Raw genomic sequence first — 15,681 nt, forward strand, 5'->3', positions numbered from 1 at the left:
TATACCTCAGAATGCTAGTGTCTCACTGTAAGTCACATCCCTGTCTTCGTCATTCAGCTTGCGCACAGGGAACGTCATTGATTTTGTTCGTCCTTTATGAAGTCGTAAGCACAACCAGGACGAAATCCTGTGAACAGATTTTTTTTAATGATTAACAAAAGTTGTACGAAGTGATTAGCGGCATTGTTGTTGAATGTTGTTTATGAATAAAAAAACATCCAATAAAAACATCAAGTGAAATTTGTATTTTTTGACAACATTTCTTTAAATGCTCACTGCACACAAACCAATTGGCCAATTTCCGAGCTGCCATCAGGCACGGATCTATGGTTGGGCTCTGGGAGGGAGTCCCAGTTTCTTTCTCCCGCCCACGCACACCCCAAATACACTGTCACCACCACTTTTAAAGTAGCTCCCGTGTCCGCGATTTAATGATAATAACAATAAAGTATATACAGAATGTTTCAAAAAGAGTTTTCCAAATTTAGAGACATGCTCCTGACACCAAAACAGTAGAAAAAGTCCGAAAATCGTTCCCTTTCGAATTATTGATGGAAGTTTACATACTTGATGATGGGAGCTCATCAACACATAAACAAACACAATAAATGTTAGAAATGTCCTGATCTTGCTTCTAAGCCCGCATACAGCTGTCAGAAAATGCATTGTCACATCCATTCAAATAATCTGACAGTTTCTGATGGTTTCGCAGCCTCTCATGAGACGCTGATGAATAGTTTCTGCATGCAGATGGTCTGCTGCATAGACCAACTTTTTAAAGTGCCCCAGAGATAACAATGCAAAAGACTGAGTCCAGGTCAACTTGCAGGACATAGAACTGACCCTCCTCTACCTACACATCCGTCATGGTAGTGGAGCTCCACCATGCATAAACCATAGATATTTCTTGTTCAACGTAAGGTCCGCCAACTATGCAAAAAACCATCTTATTCAAGTTTCCAAACATGTTTCAGCAACTCTTTGTCATCAGCAGTGGGTTTCTGTTTTACTTAATCTGTAATGTGAACAATTTTTCTAAATGATTCCAAAATTATGCGGATATTTAGTTCAAACAACAATTCGTTTCTCTTTGTTAGTACCTTTGCGAGGTGCTGGGGTGGAGAAGAGTTTGTACCTCTTTAATTCGGTCGAATTTTGCATGAGAACTGGACATGCACTCGACCCCCTCCTTACATACCACCTAATTGATTATGTGCGCAACGGTAACGGAAGAAAATGATGGTTGACCCTGCTAGTTGGTAAAATAAGGAGTGCACACTCACAATAATTTAATAAAAATCATAATCTACTCAGAAAAAAAGATAACTTTATCATAATAAACAACATTAAATGGGGTTCTGCATATATCTACAAAGTGATATGCGATTAAATATTACAACGAGATTTATTATACATCACAACATAAATGTACATGATTATCGACACAAACAGTGGGTTAAAGGACAGGGTATACTGAAATATTATGAGAATAAGAGTTGGCTCGAGAACAAGGGGCTCCTACTCTCTGTGATGCAAACGATTGACGATAATGACTGGAGGTCCTAATGAATCAAATATTAATCTCCCGACTGTATAGCAGTATCGCAATTAGCAGTGAGAGCTCAAATGGGATCACATGGAGAAACAAGCAAGGTAGACTTGTAGCAAAGCAAACGTGCGTGCTGCTGAGGGATTCAGTATAAAACTGATGTGGTCCTACAATGCCAGAGCCGCAAAATGCTGTACCAGTACTGAAATCTGCAGCACGTCGTCGTTAGGCAGCGTCCAGATGATGTGGGCGACGACTTCTGCCGTGCAGCAACTCTGTGTCAACCCCTGGCCACGAAGGCTGTCTGAGAATTCGAAGTTCTTCCGAAAAAGAGCGACTAAATCGCAAGACTGCCGATTCCAACGAAGATCAGATCCTGAATCTCCTGTGATACGATGCAAGAGTGAAGCCAACATTGCTCAACTACCTACTCTCCTCGAAAACCGCGAATCAGCATTCAGTGCTGATTCCAAAATTCCCCTACACTGTCTCAGAACATCATTTCCGCCAATAGCGAGCGTTCCCTCCAATTTCGAACAGGGCTTTATGACGTCAACTAGCCTCAGTTTAAGTTGACCAACCATGCCTCTGCTATTCAGTTGAGGGCACTCAACTTGCCATTTGACCGGCTATGAAAACAACCTGCCTAGACCACCGGCCATCCGGTGCCAGACAGTCGCACCCAGCAGGGCACAGTCCACAAGTATTCTCAGAATCAGTAGGACAATGCAGTCAGTTGGTGCCAGGAATCTTCATTCCGGACGCGCCGGAACGGTAAACACATAAAATTCAGTGACACTTAGACATCTCGCAGGTCGTTTCACCCTGCATACAATAGACGAAACTCGTCCAAAGTCAGACGTTCCGCCAGGCGCTTAAGCCTATTGTACGAACCCCTCAGAATTCAGGAAAGTGCAGCTCCCAATCGGAAACGCAGTGTGCCGCGTCCTACGATGCCTGCCTAGCCGAGGCCACCCACGGAAGTAAAACAACAAGTGAAAAGTATCTTTGGCGCTCTCAGTACAAATACTCGCATTACAATAACTTTATTCGGTCTGTTACTACCATGCAATGACATAGAACATTAATAAAATTGATGAAAATGAGAGCAGACATGCAAAAGAGGGCATGGAACCTCTAACCTTCACGATCGCTTGCATGGTTTTTCAGGACCACTTGTGCATTATTTATTACAGGTAGTTTGTCATCTGCAACCAAACGATGTTGATGATATATTTTGTTGGGAGTTAACTTATCATTTTATGCTCTAAACGTAGTTTAGTTTGTCGCGGTATTTCGCGCCTATATTCGTTTTTACTTACGTTTTTATGTGGCAAGCCCTTTTACACTCAGCATCATGGTGACGTGTTGTGAAGCACAAGTAAACATGACACGTATTTTAACAAAATAAGATCGTAAGAGCACTTAGCACTTGACCAAAACACACTGTACTTGTAGTAATTGTGTGCCCCAGCCCAGTAAGTGTTCATTTGTACACCAGCGAGTTTGGTGCCAAATTTGAATTTTGTTTACATTTTATCTTTGTATGTGTGTGTGTGTGTGTAAACGTTTTAGCTGTTTGTGTTGTCTTTTTTGTAATGTGCCTTTAATGTGATAAATAGGGTGCCCTTGCAGAGTGTAGCGTATTCATTTATGCTTTGTGTTCCTTATGCTGTTGCCTTCTGTATGTCGAGGTTTTCCTCAATGGTCAGTTTGCTGTAGAGGCTGTGACTGGGTTTTAGTGTTCTTAAGCCTCATTCTATTGTAGTTGGGCGCTGATTATGGGCTGTTGGATAGTCACCAAATGAGCTAAGGGGAGCTGTTGCTTTTTAAAGCTCTGAGGTGTTCTGAATATCTGATTTTGAAGTTTCTGCATGTCTGTCCTATGTACACTGACTGGCAAGTGTTGCATCTGAGTTCATATGTTCCTCATCTGTTAAATTTACCTGTGGTTGTTTCTTATGTTCTGATCTTCTTCTGTGTTGTGTACTCTGTCCTATATCCTATTTGGAGTCCCTGTTTCTTTAATATGTTGCCTATTCCGTGAAAAATCTTGTTATTGTTGGTGAGTATGTGCCATTTCTTTTTGTGTGCGTGTGTGTTGTTGCCCTGTTGTATCTTGTGTGTAGTCATTGTCTGTGCTTTGTCTTGTTCTGTGTTGGGGAGGACTCGTGTGTGTGTGGTATGTCAATCTTTGTATTGTTTACATATTTTTTTGACTTAATTTGTCTACCATATGGGTATAATAACCATTTTCCTCTGTTATTTGTTTCCTTGTGTTTAGTTCTTGTTTGTAGTTCTGTTTGTTCATGGGTGTTCTGTTTAATCTGTGGAGCATGAATCTGAAGTTTGCTTGCTTACGTGTCACTGAGTGGTTCGCTAGGTTGTGAATGTTGGCGCTTGTGGTTGTCGGTTTCCTGAATATAATGAAGTTGTGTGTGTTGTTTGTTTTATGTATGGTGAGATCTAGAAAATGTAGTGTGTTCTTAGTTTCTGTTTCTAATGTGAAGTTAATTGTTGGGTGTAAGTTGTTTATTTCATTGTGTAGCTGTTCTATGTGTGTATGTGGTTCATCAATCAAGCATATTACGTCATCAACATAACGATACCTGTCCATAACTTAGTAGTTTTTTGGTTTTGTTATGTGTCTGAAGATCATGTTCTCCAGGTCGTTCATAAATATGTTAGCTAGGAGGCCACTAATTGGTGATACCATTGGCAGTCGTTCATGTTGAGAATAAAATTCTTTGTTCAATACAAAATAATTTTGGGGTATTATGGTCTTGAGTATGGTTGTTATTTCATTGATGTGTGTGTCCAGTGTGTTTCCTTGTTGTTTTAATCTTTGCGTGATGAGGTTGATTGTTTCATTTATTGGAATACAAGTGTACATTGATGTAATGTCAAATGATATGAGTGTTGCTGTATCTGGTATGTGCATGGTCTTGATTCTGTGTCTTAATTCCTTTGAGTTTTTCAGGTTCCTGTCATTATCAAAAGTGTAGAGTTTTTTTAGTAATGTATATGTCTGTTGGGCTAAGTGGTAGGATGGAGCATTTCAGAAGTTGATGATGGGCCTTAATGGGATATTATCCTTGTAAACTTTTGGTAGGAAATTTGGGATGGGTGCTTTTGGATTGTTCTGTGTCATCCTTTTTACCTGTTCTTTTGAGAATGTATTTTTGATGTTTTTCAGTGACTGTTGAATGTTTTTCTGGTACCTTGCTGTTGGGTCACTGGTCAGTTGTGTGATGTTGTTGTCTTTGAGAAAATCTAGAGTTTTCTGTGTATTCTTTTTCATAATATAGGATGGAGCATTTCAGAAGTTGATGATGGGCCTTAATGGGATATTATCCTTGTAAACTTTCGGTAGGAAATTTGGGATGGGTGCTTTTGGATTGTTCTGTGTCATCCTTTTTACCTGTTCTTTTGAGAATGTATTTTTGATGGTTTTTCAGTGACTGTTGAATGTTTTTCTGGTACCTTGCTGTTGGGTCACTGGTCAGTTGTGTGATGTTGTTGTCTTTGAGAAAATCTAGAGTTTTCTGTGTATTCTTTTTCATAATATAGGATGGAGCATTTCAGAAGTTGATGATGGGCCTTAATGGGATATTATCCTTGTAAACTTTTGGTAGAAAATTTGGGATGGGTGCTTTTGGATTGTTCTGTTCATCCTTTTTACCTGTTCTTTTGAGAATGTATTTTTGATGTTTTTCAGTGACTGTTGAATGTTTTTCTGGTACCTTGCTGTTGGGTCACTGGTCAGTTGTGTGATGTTGTTGTCTTTGAGAAAATCTAGAGTTTTCTGTGTATTCTTTTTCATAATATTCCCTTTGTCTGCTCGTTTTATTATGGCTTTGATCCGTTTTAATTTTTGTTTTAGCTTGTTGGCTGTGATTTCCTCTGATGTTCTGTTATTCTCTTGTCGATCTTGCATTAAAATTTGGTATGCTCAGTCTTTCCAGTTCCTTTATAGTGTGTTCTGATTCTGTTATCAGGTTGTCTATTGTTTTGTGTGATATGTAGTGTTAATGTTGTGTTTTGGCCCTTATTCTAGTAGGCTCTGTTCTTGTTTGATATGTTTTATGTCAGTTAGGTTAATGTGACTGTCACGGAAGCTATATTGGTGGTTGTGATTGGTCTCATTGGGGGTGTTCGTGTTATTAATTATTCTGTTGAGTTTTCTGTTTTTTTCTTCCTGTTTATCTTGCATTACTTTCTGTATGTGCTTTTTCTCTCTCCGTTATTTCCTCAAAGTGAGCTGGCATTGTAAATTTGTAGGCCAGTTTTAAATGAGTTTGGTAAAGTTCAGTGTTGAGCGATTGTTTTTATCATATAATTCCCTAATTTCTTGCTTAGCCACATAATCTCCATTTTATTTTTCACTTTCTTTGGTGCAGATACCATGCTATTCACAGTGTTTGTGTTACAGTCCTTTCTTACATTATGAGCAACCCAATTTTTATTAAACTATGTATTGAGGGTTGACTTCTGAAGCTTCATTAAGGTGTAGGCCCTAAATCCCACGACAAACTAAATTACTTTAGAGCATAAAATGATAGATTAACTCCCAACAAAATTTCTCATCAACATCGTTTGATTGCAGATGACAAGCTACCTGTAATAAATAATGCACAAGTGGTCCTGAAAAACCATGCAAACCAGTTGTGAAGGTACTAACAAAAAGAAACGAACTGTTGTTTGAACTAAATATTCGCATAATTTTGTAATCATTTAGTAAAAATGTTCACATTACAGCTTAAACAAAACAGAAACCCACTGATAATGGCACAGAGGTGCTGAAAAATGTTTGGGAACTTGAAAAAAAAACGGAGTTTTGCGTAAGTGGCGGACGTTAATCCAACAATTTTAACTACAAACACGGTAAACACAAGGAACTGCAAATCCAAATGGCGTATAAATTTCTTCTTACTTGCAGGGGCACATCTTCTAATAGATCTTTGAGGACGGTATGAATAAAGTCCTGTGGAATACACCAGTGAGACGTGCTGGGAGAAGGTATGGTCGTACCAGCAACATCTACATCTACATAGATATTTCGCAAGCCACCGTACGGGCGTGGCGCGGGATACCCTGTACCACTAATATTCGTTTCCTTCCCAGTTCCACTCGCAGACAGAGCGAGTGGAAAACGACTGTCTGTACTCCTCCCTATGAGCCCTAATTTCTTGAATCTTATTTTCATGATCCTTATGCGCAGTACATGCTGGTGGTAGTAGAATCGTTCAGCAATCAGCTTCAAATGCCAGTTCCCCAAACTTTCCCAATAGTGTTGGAACGTCCCCTTTGAACAATTATGCATGACTATGCTTAAACTGACACACAATATTTTTAGCGCAACGCAATCTGACTTTCAAAAATCCCTACAAAAGAATGACCCTGACTAACATTAACCTATACGTTTCACAAATCACTTACCTCACAAAAATCTTCGTTACTCGAACTACTGCAATACAGCGAGCGCCACTACTGCCAGCTAAATAAAAGATTCAAACTACTGAAGGCACTAACTACTGATAGGCACAGTTAGCAAAAGGAAGATTTTGATAGAGAACAAACAATGTATTTACCTTAACAGTGTTCAAAAGTCATAATATATATAGCAGTTCATGACATCCATTCTAACAAATTTACTGTCTCTGTCCAGATCATCCGCTCTCAAAAATCTGCCATCTCACTTCCCCACATCCACCGCTGCTGGCGGCTCACCTCCAACTGCGCAACGCTACGCGCTGTTCACATCCAGCTGCCCAACACTACAATGGCAGACAACAATGCAAACTAGCCACAGACTGCACACAGCACAGCCAGTAATTTTCATACAGAGCGCTACGTGGCGTTACCAATAAAAAAACCTAAACAGCCTACTTACAGTGTTTCTCGAAAAGAACGTCGCCTTCCCTCCAGGAATTCTCATCTGATTTCTAGAAGCTTCTCCGTAATACTTATTGTTCGAACCTGGCGGTAATAAATCTAGCATCCGGTCTCTGAACTACTTCGATGTCTTCCTTCAGTCCGACCCGCTGCGGATCCCAAACACTCCAGCATCCTCTATGACGTCTCTTTGCTAAAATTCTCCAAATAACCTGAAATCGATCATTCACCTTCTCTCCTCTGCAGCAAGTAGAAAGTGCTCTTTCTGGTCAGGCGTAGTGCTACACGTTGTCTTCCTCGACCAATAGTCTGCGGTGCAACAGATCCTGTCTCGACAATGCAACGAAACACATCCTGGTTCGGCTGTCACAGCTGTGTAGTCTCGTGTCCAATAACTATTCTCTCAGGAAATGAATATTCTATCATGTTTGATCACCAGTTTCATTTAACACGCTACCGGTAGTACATGTACACAACGGACGAATGATGACTGTAAACAAGTCTGCCTGACAACGCAAAGCCATCTAGATTATAATGAGTCCAATGGGTGCACGGACAAGTGAAGTTGTTCGGTTGCATCTGGAAAGCCCCTGAACATCATTTTTAATTAACAGCCAGAAAATTAAGGATTTCTGGTCATATGTTTTTATTAACTTGTTTCCTGTTTTGATGTAAGGAATCTGTCCGTAAAGTTTGTGAAAATATTTTCGAAACGCCCTTTATAAATGTTTCGTTACTATGATTCACGTTTGGGACTTACTGGAGGTAAAACAAAGGGCTGTTTAAAAGACTTTTTTGTTGTACCTACTCCTTATGAGACCGATGCTGCTGGTAATGTTATGCTTTCTCAACTAATTTAAGAGCATCACTAAAAATTGTATGCTTAATTAGTAAAAAGGTATGCATGAAGAAGTTACGACTACAGCCCTCTACAGCAAATCCAGAAAATGTCGTAATATGGGGATGACATGGCCACTGGTCAGCATATAGTGGTCGTCTGGAACAGATCACAAAGTCATGGTACACATATAAAAAAAGTTTTGCATCACGTCGAAAACTGTACAGAAAATTGGAACAGAGATCAACATAAACATAATTTCCGCACTTTGTACTGTTCATGAAAACCACACATTTCATGTTACCATACATCGAGACCTTCAGAGGTGGCAATCCAGATTGCTGTACACACCGGTACCTCTAGTACCCAGTAGCACGTCCTCTTGCATTAATGCATGCCTGCATTCGTCGTGGCATACTATCCACAAGTTCATCAAGGCACTGTTGATCCAGATTGTCCCACTCCTCAACGGCGATTCAGCGTAGATCCCTCAGAGTGGGTCACATCGTCCATACACAGCTCATTTTAATCTACCCCAGGCATGTGCGATATGGTTCATGTCTGGAGAACATCCTGGCCACGCTAGTCGAGCGATGTCGTTATCCTGAAGAAAGTCACTTACAAGATGTGCACGATGGAGGCTCGAATTGTCGTCCATGAAGACGAATGCCTCGCCAATATGCTGTCCGTTTGGTTGCACTGTCTGTCGGAGGATGGCATTCACGAATCGTACAGCCGTTACGGCGCCTTCCCTGACAACCAGCGGCGTACGTCGGCCCCACACAATGTCACCTCAAAACAGCAGGGAACCTCCACCTGGCTACACTCGCTGGACAGTGTGTCTAAGGCGTTCAGTCTGACCGGGTTGCCTCCAAACACGTTGAAAGGTGGCTACACTGTGCCACTGCGCCAGAGAGTGCGCCAAAGAGTACTATTAAGCCGCCTCCACAGTGCTTGTTATGAGATTGTAGAAGTCAGTGATTGTCGAGAGTTCATAGCAGTCAGTGCTTGTTGTGACATCGGAGAGGACAGTGTGTGTTGAGAACTCATAGAGTCAGTTTTGTCGAGAGCTCGTAGGAGTGTGTGCGTGGGCAGAGCTCGTGGTTGTCGTGAAGTTGGAGCAAGATGTTGTAGTAAAGAGTGTTGTTCCATGTCTTATGCAGTTATTTGATGGGAGAGATAGCAGATGTTATTGTAATGAGTGCATTTCGTCAATATATATGAAGGTAAAATTTATAATGTTCCTTTATTAGTTGTGTATCTGAAATAATGTGTCACTACAGGTTCAGTCAACAAAGCATCTGGCTCGTGTTCTTGTATTAGAGTGAATTTTGGTTTTCTTGCGTAATTATAGTTTTTCTAAATTTCTTTTGTCACGTCAGTATAATTGGTATCAAAATTCTTGTCTTGTTGGAAAAGAACCGTGCCAGATGTGGACGTTGAGTCACACTCCCACATACAGAACAGTGACTCTTGTGCTTATTGGTTTTGTTGGTTTTTTTTTTTTTAGTTGCTGGGGACTTAATTAATTAACTGTGTTTACGGAAATTTTCTTACATTGTTCTTTGCAGTCAGATAGCGTAATAGTACTGGTCAGGGCCAACCGATTACGAGACACAGCGTAATCGGACATACAGTTACTAAAATTAAAAGCAATACCAAATTTATTTAATTAAGCCCCCATGCAACGTCTCCGACGATTGTCTGGTTGAAGGCATATACGACACTCATCGATGAAGAGAACGTGATGCCGATCCTGATCGGTCCATTCGCCATGTTGTTGGGCCCATCTGTACTGCACTGCATGGCGTCGTGATTGCAAAGATGGACCTCACCATGGACGTCGGGAGTTAAGTTTCGCATCATGCAGGCTATTGCCCACAGTTTGAGTCGCAATACGACATCCTGTGGCTGCACGAAAAGCATTGGCAACATGGTGGCATTGCTGTCAGGGTTCCTGCGAGGCATAATCCGTAGGTAGCGGTCATCACTGCAGTAGCAGCCCTAGGGCGGCCTGAGGGAGGCATGTGATCGACATTTCCTGTCTCTCTATATCTCCCCCATGTCTGAACAACATTGCTTTGGTTCACTCTGAGACACCCGAACACTTCCCTTGCTGAGGGCCCTTCCTGGCACAAAGTAACAATGCGGGTGCGATCGAACCGTGGTATTGACCGTCTAGGCATGGCTGAACTACAGAGAACACTAGCCGTGACCTCCTTCCTGGTGGAATGACTGAAACTGATCGGCTGTCGGACCCCCTCTGTGTAACATGCGCTGCTCAAGCATGGTTTTTTACATCTTTGGGCGCGTTTAGTGACATCTCTGAACAGTCAAAGGGACTGTGTCTGTCATACAATATCCACAGTCAACGTCTTTCTTCAGGAGTTCTGGGAACCGGGGTAATGCAAAACTTTCTTCGGTGTGTGTGTGATCAAAATCTCAAAGTGTGTTAAACACTTTTAGAAAATCATTGTTGATGGTCTTTGTCAATAAACTGAAACGTATCTGGTGACAAACTTTCTTAATTTGATATACGCTCAGGACTACCATGTCTTCTGATTAAATACTTCCAGCCACGTGCAGTGGTTTAAAATGCATGAGATTTATGCTGTGCACAACTTCGTACACAACTGTAAGGAGAGATGGGCCACAGAAAGGTGTGGTAACTGTCACCGTAGGAAAGCTGGGCAGGAGCAGAAATGATTAGCTAATTAGAGTCAAGCTCATACAACAGCAACTAGGATACACAAATGGTGGCGTCTTAGTGATGAGGCTCCAAGTGCAAGTGGGCTAAGTGGCTACCACAGACCATCCTACGTCGCGACGCCAGAAGGTGCTGGTGATATGGAGCCTCTAGAGTTGTGGCACAGTGCACAAGCACCATTGGGTCCGCCAGATCACATGCGACCGCTATCGGCGCCTAACGGAAACTTGCCACTCCATTACCAACTTCGCGATACCCATAGGGTGATACTAACACAAGACACCACTCTTTCAACCGAGTACTTGGTTACTGTCAAGTGATACCGGTCACGTGGTTGCTGTTACTGTTCTTATACAGGGGCGGTATCATCTGTGACGTCACTGGTGCTCAGTGCAGCCAGCACCCCTTGGATAGAGCGCCATGTAGGATAATGTTTTGGTCACAAGACCGCTGCGTCTGCTTCAGCCTTCCGATGGCTGGGTCCCAACCTGTGCTTAACTGCAGTGCGCTGTCTTTTAGTGAGGGTCATTTCAGGCTTCTCTTTTTATCTAGAGCACTTCTTTTATGATGCTATTCCAGAAACCATTTACATACACTCTTTCAAAATCCAAGCTTCCAGCGCCGAATACGACAAGAACTGAGGGCAGTGGTTCTCACTATCTCCCCACTAACTTTTTAATCGCAGTCCTGCCGGCTGGCAAAGACGATACAGCCATCGAAATGGAACAAGCCGACTCTGACGTGGAGATTCGGTTGGTGCTGGAGGGGAACGTGTGTCAAAGAGAATCATGGGACCCAACGTCCAGAATAGTGAGGAAGACGTCAGACCTTCTCAAGCGGTCTTCATTGGAATACTGTTATTAAAACTCTACTACCACAGGCTTATCGACCACTTACATTTTATGGCCTACTAGAAATCCGTAAGAAGAAAAAATATACAGGGTGTTTCAAAAAGGACTTCACAAATTTAAAAATTCATATAAATTTATTGAAAGAAGATACATACCTGACTTTAGTGTCATTTTGTAGGAAACATTAAGTTTTTTTTTACCTTAAACTAAAGATGTTGTACGTTGCTTCCGTTGGTTATCCTGCACATACCCCATTGGAAGTCAATTTCTCCCCAAACTCGCTGTAGCAGTGCAGGTGTAACTTGCTCAGTGGCGGCCTAAATCCTTGCTCTAAGTTCAGGTAGGGAAGCTGGCACAGGAAGTACATACAAAATATCCTTGATGAATCCCCATAACAAAAATCGAGTGTGTCAGGTCTGGAGAACGTGGGGGCCATTCAATTAGTGCATCATGGCCAATACATTGACCTGGAAAACGGTCACCCCAGGTAGTGGGCTGGTGCACCATCTTGCATCTTATTAGCATACTTGGTACGGAAATAGCGCCGAACTATTGTCGCAGACTTCGATTCTTCAAACCAAAACATACAGCTTGCTCCAGTGAAGGCAGCCATCTTTAACGCAACTGCCGCTAGCGCTCCTTACGGTGCGATTCTGCACTAGCGAACTATGCGAGACAAGACTTGATGTATTTCCCTACAAATTGACACTACAGTCACCTTTGTAGGTACTATGAATTAATTTATACGAATTTTCAAAATTGTTAAATCCTTTCTGAAACAACCTATACTGTGCTCTATCGTGATCACTATTACACTGTCGACTTACGGACTCGTAAGATATGAGGTCGAACTCGTTCCTGCGCATGTTGGTTCCTGTGCGCACGATGTCAAGGAAACCACAAACGTCATTAGCTCAGCTAAATGCCTGTGTCTTGGACAAGGAAATGGTCAGCCTTGATGTGGTCTCGTTATTCAGGTACAATTCCATCACAGACTCCATAAATCTGTACTCATGTTAGTTTGGAGATACTGCTGTGGATTTATTTAAGCATACTTGATCAAATTTTCTCCAGGCGGAGAATATTGTAACCAGTTGGACAGCTTCGCGATGAGAAGTCTATTAGCTCTGGTTACAATCAACCTGTTTAGTACTTCGAGGATATCGCCCTGTACATGGTAAAGTCTTGTTGATTTTGAAGTACTCTTGAACTACAGCAACAATATTCTCTGCCACCTCAGCTTGATGATGGAGATAGAGACGAGCGGTACCTTTCCATATTGCCATTGCTTGACACTCTTGTTGAAAAAGCGACATGCGGAACATGAGAGGTGTTTCCATCTATGGTATCCTGAAAACTCAACGGTAAGAGAGTATGCTCTGGAAAATGGACACCAAATTTCATTCGACGGAACATCTCCTTTTAAATGGACAAATGGTTTCCGGGACAATTTCACCAAAGAAGCGACAGAGATAAGAACTTCGGATAACACCATAAAGACGAACTGAGCACAGCTTGGAACTCACCCATCGAGAGGCTGAAGCAGGCACGGCGGTCTTGCAACCAAACCACTAAATTGTGTGGAGTTGGACTGGACACAAGTGACGTCACGGGCGATAGCACCGCTGTATGCGGACAGCGGAGTAGCCACACGAGAGTCACCACTTTACAATGGGCGTCCACCCCGATAGCTGAGTGGTCAGCGTGACGGATTGCCGTCATACGGGCCCGGATTCGATTCCCGGCTGGGTCGGGGATTTTTCCCCGCTCAGGGACTGTTGTTGTCTTCATCATCATTTCATCCCCATCCGGCGCGCAGGTTGCCCAATGTGGCGTCGAATGTAATAAGACCTGCACCAAAGCGGCCGGACCTGCCCCGCAAGGGACCTTCCGGCCAATGACGCCAAACGCTCGTTTCCATTTTTTTCAGTGGGCTATGAGAGAGCGGTCGGAAGATTGTGGGTTTTAAGCCACTTCATGTAGCTGGAGGCCTGAGGGAATTTTATTAATACTTGGTAGATTGTCGACTTGTCGAAGTGTAAGAATTTAGTACCTTTTGATTACACCATTAATGAGTGACAGTCGGAACCGGTCATGTTCCAGGGAACAATGCTGTGTGATGGTATGAAATGGATCACTTTCATAAGCTTAGTTACGGGCTTGTATTCATTAGCTAGATACCGTGAAACAGCTGTTTGTGTATTACAATGCTGAGTCAATTCGATTTATTTGGTAGAATTTTGTAAACTTAGTCTGATAAAAGAATTGGCGAAATCTTAGCGGTGCAACATAAAAGACATTAATCTAGCTTTGCCGTATTTCCTAATTGTCGTTTCCTTTAAGATTAGCAATTTCTCACCTTGTAGGGTACCCGTTCTGTTCAGTCCCCATTTTATTTCCTTATTTTCCTGTTTTACAATGTTGTTTTATTTCGGCAGATATCAAGTAGCATTCAGTGACTGAAGTGGTGCTGCAAAACGCACACAGTCGGGAGTAAGATATCAGTTCCCAGGCTAGCTGAGGGAGCCGGTGGACCATAGGGCGTTGTCAGTGGATGGCGGTGGTAGGCGCTGTGGCTAGGCATGAGAACGCCCGATACGTCGTCAGCGAGGTACTTAGGGGAAGGACAGTTATTCTGGTGCGAAGAAAGTATTTTTGCTTAAGAAATATTTGCTAATAAAGGACTCATTTTCCGATAGAGATATTAGGAGAAAAAATGGTTCAAATGGCTCTGAGCACTATGGGACTCAACTGCTGAGGTCATTAGTCCCCTAGAACTTAGAAATAGTTAAACCTAACTAACCTAAGGACATCACAAACATCCATGCCCGAGGCAGGATTCGAACCTGCGACCGTAGCGGTCTTGCGGTTCCAGACTGCAGCGCCTTTAACCGCACGGCCACTTCGGCCGGCGATATTAGGAGAAGCCCGCATATCATAAGTACTTTCTTAAAATAATATTACATCGCCAGAAATAGGTCATTTAAGTACATAAATGAATAATGTTTAAGCTAACGAAAATGTACAAATGGCCATGAAATATCACGAGTGTAAGTACGAGATACAGGCTGCGTGCCATAGTTGGCAGTCGCCGATAGGATGTCTTCCGATATAGTTCTGTCGTTAGATCTTGCTCTCAGAAAACTGGTAGCTTTCAGTGAATGGTTATTAATGGTATCGAAATAACCAGTTTATGGTGTTTAGTAAATAAATACATCATAATGGCATCCGTTTTCAAAGTTATTCCGAACAGCTTCCCGCTGTAATTTTAATGTCGTGTGACTAGGGCCTCCCGTCGGGTAGACCGTTCACCGGGTGCAAGTCTTTCGATTTGACGCCACTTCCGCGACTTGTACGTCGATGGGGATGAAATTATGATGATTAGGACAACATAACACCCAGTTCCTGAGCGGAGAAAATCTCCGACGCAGCCGGGAATAGCATCCGGGCCCTTGGAATAGACATTCTGTCGTGCTGACCACTCAGCTGCCGGGGGCAGACCAAGCTTCATGGCTTAGAATTACACTTTACGGGAACCCGACGGCGCTGATATTGCTTCTGCGATGTACATAAACTTCGAGAGCTTCTCGGCAAAACAGGTAGAAAGAACCCTGCAGAACGACCCTGTAATATAGTTCAGCGATGGATTGTCTTAATTTGCACAAAACTCGGATGGAAAAGCACGGCCAGTCATACTGTAGGCCTCTTGTACCATCCTCTACGGCCTCACTGTCTAACCTGAGACAATTATGGATTTAAGTACAGGTGGGGGCTTTCGCAACCTGAAAAGGAATTTTCCTGTCACCAAACCAGTGGCAATGTCTGACTCTTGTGCAGTTGT

Source organism: Schistocerca piceifrons, chromosome 4 (genome assembly GCF_021461385.2).
Source record: "Schistocerca piceifrons isolate TAMUIC-IGC-003096 chromosome 4, iqSchPice1.1, whole genome shotgun sequence".
Lineage (NCBI taxonomy): Eukaryota > Metazoa > Arthropoda > Insecta > Orthoptera > Acrididae > Schistocerca > Schistocerca piceifrons.